The sequence below is a fragment of the Trachemys scripta genome, unplaced genomic scaffold, assembly GCF_013100865.1.
Source record: "Trachemys scripta elegans isolate TJP31775 unplaced genomic scaffold, CAS_Tse_1.0 scaffold_38, whole genome shotgun sequence".
NCBI classification, from domain to species: Eukaryota; Metazoa; Chordata; order Testudines; family Emydidae; genus Trachemys; species Trachemys scripta.
In genome coordinates this window covers 74,379-82,509 of record NW_023260525.1, presented here as the reverse complement: position 1 = coordinate 82,509, position 8,131 = coordinate 74,379, and the positions used below count along the sequence as shown (strand labels likewise).

The following is an 8,131-nucleotide window of genomic DNA, read 5'->3' as shown; positions in this document are numbered from 1 at the left end:
GCCGGACTCTTCTCCGAGAGGCGAAAAGAGCGAGAGAAAGAGGCGAGAGAAGAAAGAAGAGGGGGAAGGAAAAGATGAGCATGAGGGAGGGGGAGGGAGCCGGAAGTTCATGTCTCACCTCCCGGGCCGGGTGTGGGATTTAGCTGGAGTCAGAGGAGGTGGCAATGTCACCCAGGTCCCTCTGTCTGGCCTCATCCCAGCTCAGCTCCAAGGCCCAGGACAATGAAGCCCCAATGATGTCATGGCGGTTGGATTGTGAACCCTCCGGGATCCTCCTAGAACCTCCAGGAATGAAAGATTAATCTTTCATTAAAAATTATGTCTTGTGATGAAACCAGAATCGGCAACCCTGCCTGGTGGAGTCCAGGAGACGGTACAGGTGGCTGCCATTATGGTGAAACTTGCTCCCATCTGTCCACCCGGCCTCTTCATCGCCACCCCAAAGTTCTCTCCAAAAAGGGGCAGTGGCCAAGCTAGTCCCTCTCCTCCTGATTTTGTCCACCAATTAGGCCTCCAATTTTATTATCTGCCAGGGACTTCCACCATTAAGATAATGTTTGATCCCGGCAGTGTGCTCTGTGGATATATAGCAGGAGTTGGGAGGGGGCGTTTGTCACATGTAACCTACGATCTCTGTGGTCTTGGAAAACCGGGGTGCAGTATCCAGCCTGTCTGACTCATGAAGGACCTTCCCCCACCCAACCTCTGCTTGAATCAAAACTGCTCAGAAGACTTACCCAAGCCCCTCCAGACAAGGGTGAGAGGATTAAGGCAACTCCCTTAGTCTCATTTGCATCAAAGATGGGACAGGGAGGCACCTCCATTGGCATAGAGAATGGAGAACAGAAATTCCAAGGCAAGAACTGTGCTGAACTCTGGGACCAGAAAAGCATGGAAGGACTGCATGATGGGAAATCTCTGCTCCAGATGTTAAAGAACCCACGCCTGCCCACACCCAGCTCAGCAGTTATCTGACCAATTCTAGTAATAAATCATCTATCGGTATCCAATATACTGAAGCTGCCTAATTGCATTATGAGCTCCCTCGAAGGAACACCGCCCATAGCCAGGAATGAACAGTTCCTATTGTCTAGCCTGAATAAAACAGCTTTGATATACTCCCTTAAATCATCAGTTTACCCACCAAGAATTCTAGTGTTCTCCCTTGAACCATTTTTCTTTTTCTACAAAACCCCCTATACACACTCAACTAAGTGTTCTGATGCCTGGATCCAAAATCTGCATCAATTACATTGGGACGTTATCTTCTCATGACTGATGGCTCTGGGGGCTCTGCCTGTCTCCAGCACTCCAGACCCTCATCTACCACCACCACCTGGGAAACCCAATCGATTCAAGCTTCACAAAGAGGTGAGAACCCCACCCCCAGTCTCTCTTAAGTGTTTTTGGCTTCCCCATTCGCTCTGCAGCAACTCTCCTCGTACCTAAGCTAAAGACCCCTGTGTGATGGGTTGGGTCAAAGAAACTCCCTTGGGACTGCCACCTGATGTGCTGAGACTACCTCTGAGCCTGTTTTCCCTGCCAGCTTGGGACTTCAGTACCCTGTCTTGTTGAGCCAGACACGCTAGCCTGCTGCAAACACAGACCCAAGTCTGAACCACGGCCCCCAAAGCTGCACGCTTAACTGAAAACAGCTTAAGAAATTCTCCTGTCTCTCGCACCCAGACACCGAGCCCCCAATGGGATCCAAACCCCAAATAAATCCATTTTACTCTGTATAAAGTTTATACAAGGTAAACTCATAAATTGTCCGCCCCCTATAACACTGATAGAGAGATATTCACAGCTGTTTGCTCCCCCAGGAATTAATTACTTACTCTGTGTTAATTAATAAGGAAAAGTGATTTTATTAAATATAAAAAGTAGTATTTAAGTGGTTCCAAGTAATAATAGACAGAACAAAGTGAGTTACCAAGCAAACTAAAACAAAACCACGCAAGTCTAAGCCTAATACATTAAGAAACTGATTACAAATAAAATCTCACCCTCAGAGATGTTCCAATAAGCTTCTTTCACAGACTAGTCTCCTTTCTAGTCTGGGCCCAATCCTTTCCCCTGGTACAGTCCTTGTTCCAGTCAGGTGGTAGCTAGGGGATTTCTCATGACTGCAGCCCCTTTGTTCTGTTCCACCCCCTTATACGGCTTTGGCACAAGACAGGAATCTTTTGTCTCTCTGGGTCCCCACCCCTCCTTCTAAATGGAAAAGCACCAGGTTTAAGATGGATTCCAGTGCCAGGTGACATGGTCGCATGTCCTGTGAGACCCCAAGCCTTCATTCTTCCCTGGCCTGACTCACAGGAAGGCCTGCCTGGAAACAGAGCCATCCACAGTTAATTGTCCTGGTTGATGGGAGCCATCAAGATTCCAAACCATCATTAATGGCCCACACTTTGCATAATTACAATAGGCCCTCAGAGTTATATTTTATATTTCTAGTTTCAGATACAAGAGTGGTACATTTATACAAATAGGATGATCACACTCAGTAGATTATAAGATTTGTAATGATACCTTACAAGAGACCTTTTGCATAAAGCATATTCCAGTTTCATTATATTCACACTTATTAGCATATTTTCATAAAATCATGAGGAGTGCAACGTCACACCCTGCAGCACCGAAAAATCCTGTGGGGTTTGCTCATCAAGTGGGTTACTACCAGAACAATTGTAACGTAAAAGTGGGGAAAGAGACGTGCAGAACCTGGGGCATATGAGGGTGGTAGCTTGGAAGTGCTGCTCAGCCCAACCTACTGAGTCGAGGGACATATAAGGGATCAACGTGGGAGTTCTGATTAACCCAGTCCTGATAGACACGCTCTGTTAATGTGTGTGTGTGTTCAGACTGGGTTTCTCACTCCGTGAGAGAGATATCAGGGCAGTTCTGCACAAGGTACAGGTTTGTCAATCCTTATTGGACCCTGCTGGGCATACGGGGAGAAGACAGGGCCTTACCGGGCGACAACCAGGTAGAAATGCAGGGAAGGGGCGTTTTCCGTGCTGATTCCAGTTTTTCGTGCTATCTAACCTAAATCTCTCTGGCTGCAGATTAAACCTGTTGCTTCTTGCCCTGCTTTCTGTGGCCAATGAGAACAATTGATCCCCGTCCTCTTTATACCAGCCGTGACCATATTTAAAGACTGTTCTCAAGTCCCTGCCTTCTTTTCTCAAGACTAAACATGGCCAGATTTTTAATCTTTCCTCACAGGTCAGGTTTTCTAAACCTTTCTCATTTTTGTTGCTCTCCTCTGGACTCTCTCTAGTGTGTTCACATCTTACCTAAAGTGCGGCTCCCAGAACTGGGCATCGTTCTACACTGAAGGCCTCACCAGTTCTGAGTAGACCAGGACAATTACCTCCCACATCTTAACTACGACACTCCTGTTTGTGCACACCAGAAAATTCACTTTTTTCTCACCCGAATCATACTCTTGACACATATTCAATTTGTAATTCACTGTAGCCTCCAGGTCCGTCCCGACACTCAATCCTCCTCAAACTGAATGATTGGAATGATGTGAAAACCTGATTTTCATGTGGTTGGCTGGCTGTACAAAATCTCAGGGGGGGAAATTTCATTTTGGGTGAACCTGAAAAGAAAGAAAAATCAGTTGTTTGGCAAAGTGAAAACACAGGAAAAAAGTCATGTTGGGTCAAATGAAATACTTCAATGTGGAGGGATTTTAAAAATAAAATAGAGGATATTGATTGGAATTGAAGTTTCAAAATGTTTCAAGATTTTGGACCATTTTAGGGACGGGGACGAAAAGAATTTATCGAAATTGAAACAAATTCGTAAAATTTCTCTGTCAAGTTGAATCTGCATTTAAAATAAATTTTTTACATTTTTTTGCCCAGTTCAGGCTGGGAGTCTGAGCTGCCCAGCCCCGGCCTACCTAGGGTCTATCCCAGCTCTGGGGGGCAGTGGGGCCAAGTGGATTAGAGCAGGGGAGGAGGGGCTGGAGCCAGGACTTCTGAGTTTTATGGCTGGCTTTGGGAGGGGGTAATCATAAAACCTCCCTAGATGCTTATACCGAGTCAGACTACAGGACATACATACAGAAGGAACTGATGTTAAAGGAGCAGCTCCCCGGGACTGTAGATGCACGGAGAAACATCGCCACCTATTGGTGCATATTAAAACTTTTATTAAAGCTAATGTTTAAAATCAAATTTACACAAGTTAAGGAAGAAGGTACTGTACATCTGGGGTCAGGCTTGAGTTATGAGAGATTACATGTATTGGTTACAAGGTTCACAAGGTACATACATAGTACATAATCAATATAGACCCAAATTGGGGAGCATACTACAGCAGGCCTAACAGGAGACACATTCAAGTTACTTCAGTGATGAATGACCCTAAAGTATTCACCCAGCACTGAGATGCAGCCACTTCTGGGGAGAGGCAGCTGGGGAACAGCCACAAGGTGATGTCACACCAGGAGGGCTTGCCCAGTGCTGAGATGCAGCCACCTCTGGGGCAGACACCTGAGGAACAATCTTTGCACACAGGAAGCCACATGTGTCGATCACGTGACACACGTGAGAATCAAACCTTTTGCAACACGGGACATTTTTAAAGTGCTTTATATAGCGTTTATTATTACAAGTCAGGTCAGGTTTCATTCAATCACCAAAGGAACTGGAAAAATCACTGCACATTGCAGCTCAGAGGGTAAAAGTTAGATCTCCTGTGTTAGAGGGTAAAAGTTAGATCTCCTGTGTTAGAGGGTAAAAGTTAGATCTCCTGTGTTCTAGCCTCAGATGCGGGAGGGGAGTGGGGTCTGGTAGGATAAAGCAGGGAGGGCTTCGAGCTAGAACTCCTGGATTCTATTCCCAGATCTGGGAGAGGAGTTGAGTTGAGATGAGTTGGTTGGAGCAGGGGGGGCTGGGACTGATGAATCCTGGGTTCTGTCCCTGGCTCTGGGAGGTTCAGTTGGGTTTAGAGGGGAGAGAAGGGAGCTGACCCAGTCCCTTACTCTCTTAGCAGCCAAGAACAGTGCGGTGTTGGACAAAGAACAGGAGCAGATGCTGGAAAGCGGTGAGACGGAGGTGTTTGTCTCTAATGTGAGTGCCGGGCGGGGGAGGGTGGGGGAAATGGGTGGCAGGGTATGTGCAGGAATGAAAGATGAATCTTTCATTAAAGATTCTGTCATGAGATGAAACCTCCAGGAATGCAGCCAACCTGAATCGGGAACCCTACCTGGTGGAGTGCAGGAGACGGTACAGGTGCTGCCCTGATGGTGAAACTTGCTCCCACCTGTCCACCCGGCCTCTTCATTGCCAGCCCACAGTTCTCTCCAAAAGGGGGCAGTGACCAAAATAGGAGGTGCCGCCAGGACCATTGGAAGGAGACTAGGCATGTCTCGCTCAGCCGCGGCTGCCCTCACGGACGCTAGGCAAAAAGCAGGGATCAGGACACGTGCCGAGGTTCCCTGGGTGAAAAGCTTAATATCTGCCAGAGCGATTTACGGCTAAACCCTGCCGCGGCTCCAGCTGATGGAGGAACAATGGGGGTGTCTGCTGGCGGGCAGCTGGTCCCAGCACCTGGCCCACTTTGGATCCACTGAAATTCTGCTCCAGTATTATCTGCTAGGGACACCCACCAGTAAGATAACGTTTGATCCCCACAGCTGGCTCTTGGGAGCGCTGGTCACCCCAGCGGTGACGGAACCTGTGAAGCGAGCTCTGAGCCCCTTGCATTAGACTGGGATCCTGTCTCTGTAAGAGAGATCAGGGCAGAGCTGTGCGAGGGGCCGGTTCATAAATCCTCATCGGCCCTTGCTGGGCATGCGGGGAGAAGACAAGGCCCTACAAGGTGACAGATGGGTAGAAATGCAGGGGAGGGGCCTTTTCTGTGCTGATCAAAGCTTTTCCTGCTCTCGTCTAACCTAAATCTCCCGTCCTGCCGATTAACCCCGTTACTTCTCGTCCTACCTGAACAGTTGATCCCTGTCCTCTTTATACCAGCCCGGAACATATTTAAAGACTGTTCTTGAGTCCCCCTTCTTTTCTCAAGACTAAACATGCCCAGTTTTTTAACCTTCCCTCACAGGTCAGGTTTTCTAAATCTTTTCTCATTTTTGTTGCTCTCCTCTGCACTTTTCCTAGTGTGTCCACATCTTTCCTAAAGCCTTTTCTGCAACTGCATCACAGTCTTCACTCATTGAATTTGTGATCCACTGTAGCCCCTCGGTCCTTCCCTGCACCAAATCCTCCTCAAACTGAATGACTTGGAGTGATGCCAAAAACTTGGGGGGTGGTAAGATTTTAGTTTGGCTTAATATGAAAAAAAATTCAATTTTTTGGCAAAGTGAAAGCACATAAAAATATCATGTTTGGTCAAATAAAATGCTTTGAGGGTTTTTAAAAATAAAATGGGAGATTTTGATTGGAATTGGAATATCAAAACGTTTCAATTTTTTGACCATTTTTGGGGAGCGAGAAACAATTTTCTGAAGTTGATGCACATTCGCTAATTTTCTTCTGTCAACGTGAATCTGTATTTTTTGATAAACATTTTTGCCCAGTTCTAGCTGGGACTCCAAGGTCACCAGCTTCAGCCCCCTCCTGGGTTCCATCCCTGGCTTGGGGGGGGGGAGTGGGGTCTGGTGGGTCAGTGTGGTGGGGCTGGGAGCCAGGACTCCTGGGTTCTCTCCCCGGCTCTGGGAGGGGATAATCATAAAGCCTCTCTACACTTCTATACTGAGTCAGACTACTGCACATACAGAAGGAACTGACAGGAAATAAGACGCTCATGGGGACTGGAGATGCATGGAGAAACTCTGCCCGCTACTGGTGGATACTGTACTACAACAGGCCTTACAGGAGACACATTCAGGTTACTTCAGTGACCAATGACCCCAAAGTGCCCACCCAGCACTGAGATGCAGCCACCTCTGGGGAGGGGCAGCTGGGGAACAGGTGCAGGGTGACGTCACACCCGGAGGGCCATGTTTCATTCAGTCGCCAAGGCAACTGGGAAATGTCACTCCACATTGCAGCTTAGAGGTTAAGAATAAAATAAAGAGCTCAGCGTAGAACCCAGGAGTCCTGGGTCCCAGCCGCCCCCCCCCCGCTCTAACCCACCAGCCCCCACTCCCCTCCCAGAGCTGGCGAGAGAACCCAGGAGTCCTGACCCCCTGCTGGGTTAACGGGGAGAGCCAATAACTGGCTCCTGCTGCCGTGGGTCAGACACAGCTTGGCTTGGGAGTGAGAGAGAAGGAGGTCAGAGACCCCTCCCTGGCTTGTTGTGGGGGGTTGGGCCAGCTGATACCCCACAAACACAAAGAGCAGGGGGTGCTGTGGGTGAGGGAAGAGAAGGGCAGTCAAGGCCTGGGGGTGAGGGCCCCCACTGGTACAACACAGGCAGTGTGAAGGTCGTGCTAAGGCTGGGAGCTGATGGGGAGGGTGATGGAGGGGAGGGGCTAAGGAGAGCAGTAGAGCAGGGGCTGATGGGAATGGGGGGAAGCTGGGGCCAGGGGGTGCAGATCAAAGGTGCCAGGCACCAATAAGGGGACAGCCGTCCCTCCCCAATCTGCTGCCTCCTGAGATGCTGCCTCCTTTTCCCAGCTGCCCCTCCCCAGAGGTGGCTGCATCTCAGTGCTGGGTGAGCACTTCAGGGTCGTTCATCACTGAAGTAACCTGAATGGGTCTCCTGTTAGGCCTGTTGTAGTACAGTATCCACCAGTAGGCGGTGATGCTTCTCCAGGCATCTCCAGTCCCTGGAAAAAAGCTGTAACCGTGGGAGTTTATTGCCAGCCTGGAGTGCCCAGTATTAATTTTTAGAATCCTTGCGGGCCCCCGACTTCTGCACTCGACGTGCCAGAGTGGGGAATCAGCCTTGACAGGTCTTCTGGGAGACAGGATCTGTAGGAACCCCAGCAGCTCTGGCCCATCTCGACCCACCTGTCCTCCCCCCGCCTCGGATGGTTCCTTATGAAAACACAAGGTAAAGCCCCCCCCCAAACCTGGGGCTGGATCAGAAGCGCCCCCTTGACGGGAAAGGCCCCGAATCCCATAGCCAGTCTGCCCAAGCCAGCCAGAAGGGGGCCGGGGTGGGAGGTGACTGTGTTGGGGATGCCTGGGCAGTTGGTAGCTGTGGTGGG

At 49.2% G+C, this 8,131-nt stretch overlaps 1 long non-coding RNA gene across 2 annotated transcripts; it reads left to right on the top strand.

Moving 5' to 3' along the window:
• The first annotated feature begins 975 nt into the window (after nucleotides 1-975).
• Nucleotides 976-5,797, top strand: LOC117870576. Of its 2 annotated transcripts, none has more exons than XR_004644009.1 (3): nucleotides 976-1,371; nucleotides 5,014-5,090; nucleotides 5,657-5,797. It is a non-coding gene; the product is annotated as an uncharacterized LOC117870576 (long non-coding RNA). The 2 variants fall into 2 exon arrangements; XR_004644008.1 differs by having other exon boundaries at nucleotides 5,011-5,090.
• The last annotated feature ends 2,334 nt before the right edge of the window (nucleotides 5,798-8,131 follow it).